The sequence below is a fragment of the Limanda limanda genome, chromosome 19 (assembly GCF_963576545.1).
Source record: "Limanda limanda chromosome 19, fLimLim1.1, whole genome shotgun sequence".
In the NCBI taxonomy this organism is placed as follows: Eukaryota; Metazoa; Chordata; class Actinopteri; order Pleuronectiformes; family Pleuronectidae; genus Limanda; species Limanda limanda.
Window position 1 is genome coordinate 20,806,449 of NC_083654.1, and position 15,955 is coordinate 20,822,403.

The window sequence follows — 15,955 nt, forward strand, 5'->3', positions numbered from 1 at the left end:
ACTTGGTATTATTCACATGAGGTGATTTGTCATTGCTGAGGAATAAATTACCCTTGTGGTGGATATTATAAAAGTGAATTTCATTAGTGGGAGAGCGCTGTGTTTGTTATTGAGGGATGATGATGCTGAACATGAAAACTCATCATTCCGCTGCAGAGAAAAACTGAAAAACACGAGAAGGGAAAGAAAATCCCAGAAGTTATGCATTTGGGGGAAAATCGGCGCTAATGATCGAGCTGAGTAATTTAAAAAGACACTGCAAGCAGCACAAACTGAGTTAAAGGACTGTTCTCTGATGAAATACATTAATGCTGGTTTTAATATCACATTTACGACCAAACTTATATAAGAAAATCTACATGTATTCACCGAGGGTCTCGGGCCTCACAGGGTCGATGTTTATAGAATCAAATGTTTCGTCTCTACTCCAAGACACTGACGTCAAATCTAAACCCCCCCCCTCTAATCGAAGGAGCAGCTCAGTTAACACCTCCATCAGAAAGTCCTCTCTCTCTCTCTCTCTCTCCCTCCCTCTCTCTCACCTCTGCACCACCACCAGAGATAAACATCCAGCCTGCAGGCCCCGTTTAGGATGTTGATGCTTTGGGATCTTATTTCCTTTCTGCCTGTGATACGGCTCGGCTCAGAACGATGTGCAGCTCCAACTTATCGATCGAGAACTTGATACACTGCTGGCGCGCTGCGTTACATCTGTATCTGAGCTGGGGTTCTATTAATATTCTGGGAGTGTAGAAAGTGTCCACAGCTGAAGAGACACGCTCGGAGGAAGCTGTGGATCGACGTGCACATGAGAAGGAAACTGAAGACGCTGTTTGTCAGATAAACATCCGTCTGTGGAGCGAACACACGCCTCAGCCGTTACATCTGACCTGAACTTTCCTCAAGCTCCACTTCTCCTCTATGTTAAATAAAAGGCTGTTGACGGGTTGATCATCAGTGAAGATTGTTTGGAATTAAAGCATCTCTCTCTTGTTCACTTTTTGAAGCTTGATAAGTACAAACTGTAATTGCACCCTGAACGTCTACAGCTGTAATCTGTGCTTTTCTAATAAACTTCCAACACGACTAAATGTATTTCCTTCCATGCATGAGTTGACAAAACATAGATTTGTGTCATAATTACTTATATTTAGTCTACCACTCCTTCCTATGGAGCAATAAACTGAGTAAACCAATCCAACATGGCATATTTTTAAACCGGAACAAATGTTACACAATAAGTGTTGAGGTTTAAATGCTCTACATGTAGGAAACGTCACTTTCCTCAGACTGTCCATCACTGCAGCCTTCTTAACTTTGCAGAACTTTCACATTCACAAAAACATCCAACTTATCCAATGTCTCCTTTGGGCCAAATCAAAACTTGTGTGACCTCTTTGTTTGTAAAGAGACACTCGGTCCAGACTCAGTTTGTCCCGATGAGTTTAACTCTGTGAAAATACTTGTACAGTTTCCTCTGCAGCTCTGGAGAAGCTTTTTGAAGTTTGTGGAAAATAACCTCAGTGATGTAATCATTGCAGGGTTGTCTGAGCCCGAGCTTTGGGCCTGTGTTGCATTGTGGGGGTGTGGACTTTAAAGGATGTGTCGCTTTGCCAGGCAGAGACGGCTCGAATGAACGATGCCTTCAAGTGCCAGGAAGTTCAGTGTCCAAGGTTTTTCAAAACTCTGACAAATGTAGTCAAATTGACTGAGGTACCACAATGTTGGACTGTCCCTTTAAATGAGAGTTGGGTCCAGTTCAGTTATGTATGAGACTTTAAGCCTTAATATTTAGAGTTAAAGACATGTTTCAACAGAAGAAGGTAAATTAAACAATATTTAGGCTCAACAGTCTCCTGATAAGATCACATTTCATTTCACTAGATTCAGATTTATATTTGGATTTGCAACAAAATGCTAAAACTCATGAATAAAAGTTTCCTGAACAAAAGGATTGAAGAAAAATTTGGCACACTGCTAATGATAATCTTTCCTAGATGCTCTTCCTTGAAATTATCTTTTAGCTGCATCATTCAGCTGGTTGTGGATCAGTCGGATCACATGGTTTCTCAGGAGCCGGGTTTTCCACTAGAATTGTAGGTTTTTTAAAAAATCCATTATTCTGTGCACTTGAATACATTTCTCATCCCCATTGGTTTGAATACAGAAGGAGAAAGTTCATTCTTGACCTTGATACAAGCTGCTTCTATTCCACGCTTCACTATATATACATATAAACGTATTTATATATAGATATTACGAGTAAATACAGCTCAAATTTGCCGACGCACCACGGATGAGAGTAAACATCCAGGAGTGAGTCACCCCGGATGTGAGGTCAGTTTGTTATTCATCAGCTGATAATTGAAGATTTGTTGGAAAATGTTTTTCTTTTATCTACATAACCCTCGGCTTTCATTTTAAAAGTCACTCATGAATCAGTGGAATCGAGAGAGAGAACAATCCGACGTCTGCTCCGCTCTCTCCGGCTGACTTCATCAGAGACCTCCCCGAACAATACAATTCCAATATTGTATCACAGTGCTTGAGCAGATAAACAATAATGGCGCATATTTTCTGTTTCAGCAAGTTCTACAGCTCGATATCACGCACTTCACTCCACGTTTCATTTGATTATATCAGGACGGTAAAGAGCTGAGGCAATATCTCCCGGGCGGAGAAATCAAATATGCGTCCAAACAAAACAAACTCGTCTTTCCATCCTGCGCCGCTTCAGATTCAAGGTTTCAGACATTCGATTATACTTTGAGGAACTGTTTTGCTTAATGTGTTCGGCTCGTGCAGCGGTCGCTCTCGTGGAGTTAGACGGATCCTTGAAGAATCCATTACGTTTAAAAAGAGGAGCACAGCATGGAGCCGAGAGGAACGGGAAAATGAAAAGCCAATAAAACAGAAATCTCTCAGACTCCGGTTCCTGTCTGAGTCCAGGCTCAGTCGGGGATTTGTTGCCGTCACCTGCAACGTGGTCCGAAATGATAAATGGAAACTGGTCTGAATTTATACATTTAATTTCTAGTCTTCATGCTTCACTGAACAGTTTCTGTCATTCACACACATTCATACAGTGCATCTACATGCACCAGCTTCCTCATAGTTGTGGTTCAAGGACATTTCTACATGCGGAGGGAAAGATGTGATCGAGCCAAAGACCCTGTGTGTTTAGAAGACCACCCGCTAGACCCCCTGAGCCACAGCCGCTACTCAGCACTGCTGCACTTTCTGTTCCCGTGCACGAGGCACAGAGGCAGCGAGCGGAGCACGTAATGACGGCTATTACCAGATGACTGCTGACAAGAAGCAGGAGCTATTAGGGTTTGTTATTGCTGTTGTCAGGCCTCTCTGCTGCAGAGGTTCTCAAGGACCCACATCCAGCCGAGCTCTAAAGATATTCAGATATGAAAATACAATGAAGGAACGAGATGTGGAACGAGACCTGACCTGCTCTACTGGTTCCTCGTGATCTCGCTCTGAAGCTGACGACGACTCTAGAATCTTATTGTCGTGAACCCACACGTCTGTTACGCAGAAGAACTCTTCGTCGCCTTCTTCTTTCCTTTCTCTCTCATCCATCACTTTGGCTCATTAAGGGAAGGTGTTAAAACCTTTCACAAAACACCTCAGCTGCCCCCCCCCTCTCCTCCATTGTCACCACCATTACCAGCGCGACTTCCTCAGTCCCTGTTCACCCATTCTCCTGCTATAATAAGGTGATCCTCACACTTCCTCTTTGTTCCACGCTGCTTTATTTTGCCTTGTCTCCCGGCTTCTCTCTCTCTCTCTCTCGCTCTCTCTCTTCCTCTCTCTCTCTCTCCTGTCCCACTCACTCTCTGAGTTTCTCCCGGTGACAGCTGACTTCCGTGCAGTCTCCAGGAAAAAGGCATTTCACTGATGTTTTCGCTTCTGTAATTCCACACACTATATTTGCAGCTGAAACTTTATTTGTGTGAGAGGAAGAGACGTAACCACAAGTTCAAAAATAGTTTGCATACAATCTGGAGCTTAGACGATATTTTCCTGAAACCAAATCCAGCGGGAAATGATTTTTGAAATTAGTTTTTGTATATTTATTAATAAACTGAATTAAAATGGTGGCACTGCAGCTTTTAAACCAGAGTCAAAAACACAAGATGACAACTGAAATGAGACTTGCTCCAGCTCTGGGTCAGACTTATAATCAATACTAAGTTTGATTTGTGACAATTCCTGGATTTTTCCAAATACCAAATTTCTACTGGGAGCCATTCTACGTCCTTCCACCGAGTTTGGTGGAAATCCCAGCCAAGAAACATTCACACCAACCAACACAGAACACAGACACGACCTCCTGTCATGTCGGTTCTGTGGCGATAGACTGTGACATGGAGAACTGGATAACAAGGTGAAAAAGACACTTTTCCTTTCACTGAGACTTCAGTGGGTTCTCTGCCTCTTCTTCTTCCTTCTGTCACTTCTCGTCTCTTTCATTCCGTCTCTGCAGGCGACACAGACTCACACTTCCCCACACTGCCCCTGTGCGCTTCCACTTTCCCTTCCTCCCTCTCAGTGACGGCTCATCTCTTTCATTAACTCCACTCCTCTCTCCTTCTCGTGTCTCCGGATTCCTGATTCGTTTAGGGTTTCCTCCTCATTTTGTCCTGCACCAATCTTTCTCCGTTCTTGTTTTCCTGATACCAACGCTCTCACTTTTGATTCCTATCTTGAATCCTCGCATTTCCACTTCAGCGGTCGCTTTGCTGGCAGGACAGAAATACTTATAGAGGAAGTGGCAACAAGTATAACACAGAAATATTTGTCTGTCATCTGTCGAGAAACGAGCAGACGAGTAGAAGCTGTTTGCAGGAGACACAGGAAATGGGTTTTAAAACTTAGATGACACCAGGAATCTGGAAGATGGACGATTCAAAGCTGTCAGTGACGTCGGAGGCAAACATCTGCTTCGACCATCACGTCATAAAGTTGAACTAATGAAACCTTCCTGTCATCGGCCGACCTTGTGCCGGCAATTTATGTTTTTAATCCTTTTAATCACCTTGTTTAATCTGTAATTCTCTTTACATCAGATTCAGTCCAACTCCTCTGAAGAATCTTGACTGCAGTGACGCCAGAATCAGATATTTACCATTTTAAATTATTTCTAGGTTCAGATCAATTTTTCGGCCTTAATTCCAAGTGAGCTGCTCGTCACGTGAGAGAAGAGACGTGCCACCCCCGATAAAGGGAGACCCTTCCACAACCAAAATTAAAACACACACCTCATTAGAAGAAGCTCCTGAGAGTCTTCATCACAGCTAAAACCAAACGACACGAGTCTTTACACAGACGCAGCATCAGTCGCCTTGGATCACTCTCCTCGTCGGGGGGGCCTACGTGCAGCAGGAGTGTGTGTTCGCTAACCTTTCACTGCAGCTCAGCGTGGCGTCCTAAATACAGATTCCACATCAGTGACAGCAGGTCCCAGAAGAACTCAGGAAACACTTTGCGACGTGGGAAAAGAGAGCGTGTGTGAGCGTGTGTGTGTGCGTGTGTTTTGTGTGTGTGTGTGCGTGTTTTGTGTGTGTGTGTGTGTGTGTGTGTCACAGTGAAGCAGAGACCTCTCTTCCAGCCCAGGCATCTCGTTGTGATTGCTAATTATCCTCTTGTCAACAGTCGTCCCTGTGTGCTCTCCTGTCGCTGCTGTGGCACAGAAACACAGTTGCAGGAATGGAGACACATTCCCCAAACGCACGGGTATACACTTCCTGTTTGTGTGGATGGGAATTAACCATGTGTGCAACCAAAAACTCAAAGATATTTAATTTATAATCATAAAATCCATCATCAGCATCAGAGTCAATCAATCAATCAGTTAATCGCTCGTTAGAAATTAGTGACAGATACGAAAACTTTTCTCATGTAAAAGCCATGACTGTGTTTGTCCCCATTATTAAGTTCCCCATTCTCTTTTTCTCTTCCTCACACACACACACACACACACACAGACACACACAGACCCACACACACACAGACACACACAGACACACACACCAGCCTGCAGAAGGCACGTACAGTGAGTCTAATGAGGTGCAGTATCGTCACCAGGCCCAACAGAACAGTCACAGTGTGTTACTCCTCCAGCGTCTCGAGGTCTGCCGGAGCTTCCTCACATGTACTAAACACTCGGCTCCTCTGTCGACTGCCGGCTGTCACATCAGCCGGCAGATCTCCCCCCCCCCCCTACACACACACACACACACACGTGCTGAAGCATTCTCACTGCAGCTGCTCCACCAAGTTCAAAACAAGGATAGTCACAGCTGGTATCTCGGAGCTACTGTACTGGTCCGATTTGGAAAACCAGCGAGGAGACAGGGACGGACTAAACCTACAAAATATTTGACTTCACGTGTCGAATATTAATTTGTTACAGTGGAAAGTTTGATGCTCCAACGTTCAGAAACATCACTTTCCTCAGACTTCATTGCTGCAGCTCCTCTTTTCAGCCTCTGTCTCAAACACTTGGTGTTAGCTCCTGTTTATTTAAGGCCCGCCTCCTGATAAAGCCCAGTCTGCTCTGATTGGTCAGCTGGCCCCACTCTGTTGTGATTGGTCAACCACTACCAGCACTAGTAGAAAATGTCGGCCTCCGCGCACGCTTTACATGGTGTCATTACGGTAATTATGCAAATGTGGGGCATTATGTGTCTTTTGGCTTTTTAACTTTTTAAAAACGCATGAAAAAAACTATACAAGACACAAACTATACAAACTGGAAACACACTGAATGTCCAGTTTAAATCACCGCAGCTGTTACGGTATCTTCCCTTTTCCCGACGGTCGAGCCTTAAGATTTACACGAGGTTCAGATCCCAGTAATATCCACAGAAAGTGGTCAGTTCTTCAGGCTCCTAATGCAGTAAATCACATCCTGTCTAGTCAGCGTCTGAAGGAAAATCAATACCAGTAAAATCCAGCTGCTAAATTATGAGCAGTTAAAAAACGCTGTCCTCTTCAGAACTGAATAAATGAAGGGGACACATACATAATGCTGCACATTTGGAAATCGTTCAAATGGAACCAAATATTCAAATTGATAAATTTCAATTTGACCCACCTGAATTTTTACCGGTCTGACATTTATGAATAAGCAATGTGTGTTTGTTTTATTCCATTTTAGAGCTGATATAAAGGTTTAGTGGTAGAAAGGAATAGAAATAAGCCTCTTTAAAAATGAAACAAACGGCCCAATCATTTTTTAACGGATGAAAATACTTAAAATTTGCACCCAGAAACTCAAACGATGCTTTAATTTAATGAATGAGCTGTTAATCTAATATACAACATGATCTAAAACTGTTGGTGAGATGCTGGTTTTGCTCAGATCTCAGTTATTGCCTAATGGTGATGGAGTCTTAAACATTTTAACTTATTATTTATTCCCCTCTGTTTGATGATTGAACTAATTAACTTTCTCTGTTTTTGATCGTTGTTCTTTTCATCTCGTTCTTTTCTTTCTCTGTTCTTTCAGCAATTTGTAACTTTGCAGAGAAATAAAGTTTATTATCATTGTTATAATACGTGTGTCTCGACAGACAGAATATCCCAGTGAAAGGATTTTATTTCGTTGTCTCTGTGTTGTGGATCCGTGGATAAAAACTTCCAGTGTTTACTTCATGTTTTCTGAACACCTCGGAAACTATCGATTCTGACGCCTCATTGGGAAACAGATCACAAACCAGAACATACCAAACTGCAAGAGAAAGTCAAAAGCTAAAAGGAAAGAATTCAGGGGACTTTCCAGACCAAAATCCCCCGACACTCTCACACACAGACTGACTCGGAGTGTGTAATGAAATTGTGGTCGCCGTCTCTCTCATTTCACTCCACTTAGTAGATTCCTACATTTCCCAGAAGTGAGAGCACGTCCCTGAACCTGCATGGGATATTCAGCGGTGAGCCGGACTCGTGGGAGGAAGCAGACGTCCACGTGGAAATCTGCAGCGGAGGGAAAGTTAATCCAGTGAAGATACGGAGTCTGGAACTCACTCACACTGATCTGCAGCCGCAATGCATTCTGGTCAACCGATGGAATCTAAGGTTTAGATTTAGGCTTTAGATTGTTTTTGTCGCTGGTAGAAATATAACAAATACAAGAACTGCATAAATAACAGGAACCCAATTTACTCAATCTAGTATTTCTCTGCTGGCACCAGCACAACAACCCTGAGCAACAACTCTGAACCAGGGATGAAGAAAAGGCTAAACAATTTGCAGGAATAAAAATATTCACGGTTATAGATTTTTCTTATTCCTGACTTTGAATCCTGAGTAAAACTAAACAAACAACTGTGTGGTCTAACTGGTCCCAAAATTAAAAATGTATCCCAGCTTCTTTCCAGTAGACGTAAGAACAAATGACGACTTCAGTCCAAACCCCTCAGAACCTGTGAGGCTCAAATAAAGACTGGATTAAACCCTCCACTTGGCTGGAAGATAGGATCAGTAGGGACTCAGTGTGTGTGTGTGTGTGTGTGTGTGTGTGTGTGTGTGTGTGTGTGTGTGTAACTATGTGTGTGTATGTGTCAGGGGCAGCGGTGTCAGTGGAGTGCAGTGTGTAGCGAGATGACACATTAGCCCATATTTGTTCACATCGGAGCTGCTTCAGTTGAACAGACTGAGCGATTGTCCTGAAGTGGACGACCAGACGCTGGAGCTTCCTCAGGGCCGCAGCAGATTCACAGAGTCTGGGTGAAAAGTCTGCAGTTAGGAATAGGGTTGCAAAATTCCGGGAATATTCAAAGTTGGAAACTTTCCATGGGAATTAACGGGAATTAACGGGAATATACGGGAATTAACGGGAATATACGGGAATTGACGGGAATAAACAGGAATTAACGGGAAATGTTGTGGGTAATTTATACTAACTGTATTTACCTTGTCATATACAGACATAAATATAAACATTTTGCTTTGTCATAGGCTGATTTGAGCCCTGAGGAAACTTTGGGCACTTGACTATATGCTTCTGCATCGTTGTGTCATTCTTAACATAGGTCTTTGCACAGTATTTGCAAATGTACACAGCCTTTCCTTCTACATTGGATGGGGTGAAATGTCTCCACACATGAGAAATAGGCTAGATGAACAGATGAACAATCCTCAATCAGCATGCTCATATATTTTCCCCAGTAATATCATGGAAACTTACCTGACTAGTCCTGCACACTACAGCAGGCCTCAATAGCCCTGCTGTAGAGTGAAGGATGCTGGGAGTTATCTGTGCATGTGATGGAAGAATGCACAGTGGAGGGTTGAAACTCAACGTGCAGCGTGTGCTGCATTCCATACATCTTTAAAATAGAGTTTTGAATGATGTTTTTATTGCTCACCGTTTTTTTGCGCAGTTTTTTTTATTTTTCAAAATTCCCGGGCTAAACTTCCCATGGAAACTTTCCGGAAATTTACCGGTAACTTTCCGCCCCTTTGCAACCCTAGTTAGGAAAGAGAACCGACTCACTGAGGAGGTGAAAGCAGAGAAACGAATGGGAGCCAACATGAGGAGGTTCTGACTGAATCTGTTTTCAGACACAAACTCCTGAATTGTGCAGGATAATCAGGGCCAGAGCTTCTTCAGACGACTGAGGGAGAACGAGGAACAGGTGAAATCTAAAGTTTAAAGGAGGGATGATGGCAAGAGAAGAGGAGTTTGACATTTAAGGACTCGTTCTTGCTCTTGAGTGAAGGTCGTGGTTTTTATATTCTTCTTCAGAGGATGAAAAACACAGCAAAAATGATGTAATCATGTTGTGTGAGGTGACGTTGCATCGATATCGGATCAGATCACAACAACTTGATCTCTTCTGTATTTGATGTCTTCATTTGCATGAGGAGGTCACAGCTGCAGCAGCATCTGTGCTCCAGTCGGACCAACATGTTTCACCTTGTGGTTTTCATTAGCGTTAAACATTCCTCAGATTTATCCTCTTTCACATTCACCTCGTGGAGCCAGAAATTCCTGTTTGTGGTGTAAAAGGCTTAATTCCTGTCTCTACTGTTTTCTCTGTAAATCACATGACCAACATTTCGACCCTGAGTTTAATGAGGAGCCATGAAAAACTGAAAAGGAATAAAAATATCCGTGAGCCAGGCATGCAGATTTGATCATTTGTGACCTGGGTTGCTGGGGCCCTGAGGGCACGAGATGTTTGAAGCCACTGGTTCAGCTCCTCCAGCCCGGCAGCGACCTCACAAACAAGTTCCACTGCTTCAGACAGGACGTGCACACACAACACACACAACACACACAACACACATCGCTGTGTGACAACGCTGCTGTGTGACCTCGGTTAACTGGAGTCAGGAGAGGTGGAGATAATCTGACATCACTATTACAAATGGACATTTCAGAAATCTAAATGGGGTGATGAGGCCAATGGATGCAGCCTGTAATCCATGCCAATGCAAATGGACCCCAAGGTCACTAACATAGCGCTGCAGCCGCCTCTGGCCAGGACAGATTGACGAGGAACAAGCCTGTGAAATGGGCTCTTTCATAGTCTGGCACAGTGCAGAGTGCACTGTGTAATATAATGGCCTGGAGCCCGTGGCAGGCTCGGGGGGGAATTAGCTGGAGCAAGGGCCACATCAAAGTTTCTGGAGCACAATGTGTGTTTTTTTTTAAAAACCATCACCCCAGTGACCCGGGAGGATTCACAAAATAACCACGAGGAAATCGTGACAGAGCGATGATGAGTGATGGTTTCACCACGTTTCTTTAAAAGCTGCTGTAATTGTTCTCATTATTTTTGGGACGGCACTCACAGCTCAGCGGCTTTCAAGTAGAAGACTTTAAAACATATTTCAACTCTGGCTTTGCACTTCAGACGAGCTTCAAACGGTTGCATAGCAACAGCAGCACCTACTTTTTGGGGGGTTTGTGCTCAGGTGACAGCAGCTTCATCCAGAGAGGACGACTGGACACCAGAGCTCTGGTGTTAATAACGAAGCTGCTCTCGCTCCTGCAGCGGGTTGAACAGTGAGAGGCTCTGAAATGGAGCGACACAGATCAAGTGGATTCTCCTGCTGCTGCGGCCGAGCCGGGCGATTACCGTCGCCGCCGGCTACAGAGTTTGAAAAACACGCTGATAGAGAAACTTTCAGATTCAAATGTTTAACTGATCTCACATTTCTCTACGAGCTCAAACCCCGCGTCGGTTCTGGAGCTCTCGACTTTCCCTGCAGTGAAACATCTTGAGACGCACACTTCACACAAACTCCAGAGTCTTTCCATCGCATCTGTTGCTGAATTCAAAGTGACAATCAAAACTCAAAGACGGTTTCATTTTCAGAGACGGGCTGAACTGACTCAAATCTGCAGAGGCAAGCTTTGTACTTTCAGATTTGAAAAAGAAGATCTGTGGTCAGAGGTTTTTCTCCCATTTTATTTAATGTTTTCACTCTTTAACGTTATTGCTGCAGCAGATCTCAGGGGGAATCTCCTGGTTTGGGTCCTGGTTTGTCTGTTAATGTTCAGCAGCAGCTTGTGTAATGATTAAAGGACTAATTGTACACAGCAGAGCCACATTATTCTCTATAGTTTTGGTTTCTGCAGAGAAAAGGAGGTTGCAGCTCTCAATCCCTCTCAACCTGAACATGTTCCTGCTGAGGTGGCCTTTCACTGCTGAATGAACACAAGCTGGATGGCTAATACCTCCAAGAATCTCTTTAACTCTTTACAGGCCTGCAGTACGAGCGCCGAGTCCTTCTCCTTCAAACAGCAGATCCACCTCTCTCTCTCTCTCTCTCTCCCTCCCTCTCTCACATCTGATGAACTCACTCCCATTCTCTCTCAGACCTTCTCTCCTCATTTAACTAACTGGCTCCGTTTCTTCACTCGGCCCCGGACGTCTCTCCTTCTGCTTCTCCTGTTTGAATCCGCAGCTCTCCAATTAGTGGGAATGGGAGGCTCTTCTCTGTCGCGGCCCCAATTTGGGATTTGGGCTGATAAGCAGAAAGCGTCTTTGCATAAAAAGCTTGCCTGGTGCAGCGTTAATGAATTATCCTCCAACCTCCGTTTCATTAAGCACGTGCAGGCGGGATAATGGAATTCAGTGAAATCACAGGTGCCCCAGATACTGTACATTTGTGTAAGGTTGAGGTTTTACATGACTTAATACTAATGTGCTGCAGGAAGGTCTGTGCACTAATAGCTGAGGAGTTCAGTGTCCTCATGTTCGGACATTTTGTTCTGTTCACTTTGACTTTAAGATTCATAAATTCCCTCAAAACTGTTCTGCACGGTACTTCAGGTACAGAACATTTCATACTAAACTTTAAAGATTTACCAACTCCACACAAGATAATAATTCTTATCCGTAAACCTGTGATTCTCTGCCGATGTCAAATCCAATACAGAATCTCACGCATGCCAAATGTGACGGATGCATTACTGGTTTTAGTTAAAGCACAAAGTCAAAGTTTCTGTTACTGTTAATAGTTAAGAGAGAAGAAGATGAGGTAACGTCCAAAGGGGCAAAAGTTGAAGATTTCAACATTTTATCCTAGATTAGTGTTTTTTTGTGTCAGAGTGAAGAAAGGAAATGAGCAGCAGACAAAAGTTTGGGCCCCCAAGAGATTTGAGCTCTCAAGGTCTAAGACCGTAATGAGCTCGTTAGGCTTGTTCACGATCACAACAAGGAAAGGCCGAGTGATGCAGATTTCAAAGCTTTAGAAACAGTCTGACTCCTCAAACCTTGTCCTCACGATCAGCAGCCGTGGGCTCATCGAGGAAGCTGCCTTGCTTTAGTGTGACCTTCATGCCTCCTAACAACAAAATCCATCTACAGACATTTGCAAAGGAGCAAAGCAACTAAACAAGGTCCAGAGTTTCATGGAAAGGACGGCTCCCACTGCTGAGCATCGGGTCTGGATCGATGCTGCTTTGGGTTTGTGTTACAGCCACAGCTACAGGGAACATTTCACTGGTGGAGGAAAGAATGGATCCAATTAAATACCAGCAAATTCTGGGACAGTCTATGGAAAAGATGAAGATAAAGATCTGGTTGTAAGATTCTTCTACACCTCAAAGTCCACAGTGGACGATGTGAAGAGGTTCAAGTCCCCTGAACCAAAACCTCATGGAACATCTGTGGTTAGAACTCTAAAGAGCAGCTGATGCAACGCAGACCAAGAACCTTAGAAATCTAGAAGCTATTTGTAGGAAGTGATGGAAAGAAAGGCCTCACACAACAATCGAATGACGACTTTGATGGAGGTTAGCGTTTCTCTGTGAACCAGAAGACAAATGGTTTCTGTAGACGTCATGAGCAGATTATGTGATTCTCAGAATCCTCGACCTTCGATGACTCTGTTGAAGTCAATTTTTGTCTCGTCATTCCATAACTTTGTTGCTCACGTACTCATCTCCTGATTCTGATATCTTGTTGTACATACATGCTGTCTTCTTCTGCTGTGCAAAGTTAACGCAAAGACAGACCAAAAGTTTGCTTCGTTCTCAAACGGTTCCCGTGGACCCAAACAATTCCATAAAACAATCTCCTCCTGTGAAGTAAATCCCCTTCATGACTTCAGCAGAATATCGCTCGGACCCAAGAGTAGATGTAGACTTCAAGGCGCCATATTTCACATTCTGCAAATAAAACAAAGTGTAATACCAAAAGGTTGTTGGTCCTTGGGTAGTTGTGTTTTCCCATCCTCATACGGCTCTAACTTTATATGACTATGAGTAAAAAGTTAATTTTCCAAAAATGAAGAACTATAACTTCTGTTCTTTTATATTTCAGAAATCTGATAAAAGAAGCCGTCCTGGTTGAATCGATCGTATCGTGGACGTCAGACTTTGTGGAGCTCAGTGAAACTTCTGCTGCTCAAACAGATGTAACAGCTTCAATCCGCTTTTATTGGCAACAAGGTCTAATGACACTCGATTTTCAGTCCTTTAAGATTATTTTCTCTCCCTTTATCCTCTCACTTGTTCTCCTCTCACCCTCTCACTTGACTCTTCCCTTGCTGTCGGTCCCACTCACTCCCTCCTCTTCTTCCTCGTCTCTCCATCTGAATAAATAAACGCAGAGATGGGCCGAGGAAGAAAGAACACAAGAGGAGAGAGAGAGAGAGAGAGGGAGGAGAGGAGAAACTAGGGCACTCTAACCTGGATGCATCGTCCAAAGCAATTTGCTCCGACAGAGAGCCAGGCGGAGAGGAGGAGGAAAACAAGGAGCTTAAGAGCATCTCCGCTAAAGAGGGGCTGGCTTTGAGAAAACAAGCAAAGTGGACTGACAAACCACAGAGAAGGACGGAGACGTGGAGGAAGAGAGTGTTGGTGAAAATGACAAAATGGACAGGGCGAGCTGGGTGGGGGGAGAGAGAGAGCGAGAGAGAGGGAGATATGAAGACCACAACCCTCAATTTGCCTTTTTACTGAAAAACTAAATGATGGTTTAACAGAGAAAAACTGGCAGTGAAATCGTCAACAACAAACACAGATGTGGACCCTGACACCGAGGCTTTCAGTCAGTCAGTTGTTTATTTAAATATCTTTGTATTTACAAGGGGAAAAACAAACTACTTGAATAAATACCAGACAGTCTCAGTTTCAGCTTCTCAATGGTGCTGCTTTAATTACCGGCGCCTTTGTTTGTAATGACGGTCCCTTGTCTCTGGGTTTTGTTCTTTTCACCACACACACTCTAAGAGAATTGACCCAGCGCTCTGAGGTACCGATTCTACTGTTTTCTATCATGTTACAGATGCAGTGATGAATCCGATAATCCAAAAAAAGAATCTCAGATTTATCTTTAATGAGGATGATTAGTAGGGAGGAAAGACAAACAAAGAAAGACAGCTGATATAAATTGTTTATGGCAGCCAGAGGAATTCATCAGCTAGAAAATAGATTAACAAGAGGTGATTTATTCCAGAAAAAGACTAAATGGTAAGAATGGAAGTAAATCTTATCACTCCCCTTCATTTCAAACAAGCTTCACCAATTAGACACACTCATAAATATCAGTTCCCTGATTGTGCGTCTGAGAGCCATGAATCAATTGTGTTAATGTCAAAAAACTTGATTTGGTTAAAGAAATTCCTGGATCTGCTGCTTTGTCAAGGCTAAAATTCAACGGCTTCTTTCTTGGCTGGTACGTCCCATTCGTCCACCAAGTTTGTGGGAAGTAGTTTTTGGCTTAACTCAGCTGACAGAAGAGCAAAGTAACCAACCAACCAGCCGATGGGTGAAAACTAACTCAGAGAAATGAAGGAGTGCAGGAGGATATTTATGGAAACACTTAAACAAAGAGGAACAGAGGTCACAGCTTAACACAGCTGCTAACCAGCTTCCAAACTTATTACGACATGTGAGGTTTTACCGGTGCTTTCACAAAACCAAACCCATTTTTTCCATCAACAATTCATAAGCAGTGCGGTGAAGTGCGCTGCTGTTACGGCCTTTTAGCAGTGACACACACTTAGGAAGGAGATGGGAGGAAGAGGGCGGATCAGGTGCAACTGGAGAAGGTAAACGGAGGAGCACTGAGTGGAACCTCAGGCTCCTCTTACAGAGAGAGAGGGTGGAAATAGAAGGAGACGGGTTCACGAAAAGTCACCGGAAAACATCCGCGTCAAGCACGGATGAGAGGAGAATAAAGAGGTGGCGCCACGCGGAGCTACTCGCTTTCAAAATGTCAGGTCGCTTGAACCTGGATTTGAACCTCACGGGGACGAGTGCATTGATTTTCTTGGCGACTTTATTCATCCTGTTTCCTCAGAATTCACCGGGAATGCGACAGATGAAGACGACGCTCAGAGGAGGTGTGGAAACGTAGCTGAGCGATGATGAAATGTGGGATTGGGAGGAATAAAGATGAGTGGCCCCAGAGGCCAGGGGCGGGGTGGGGGGGGGGGGGATGAGGAGCCGTGCACCAAGATGAGATGGAGGCAG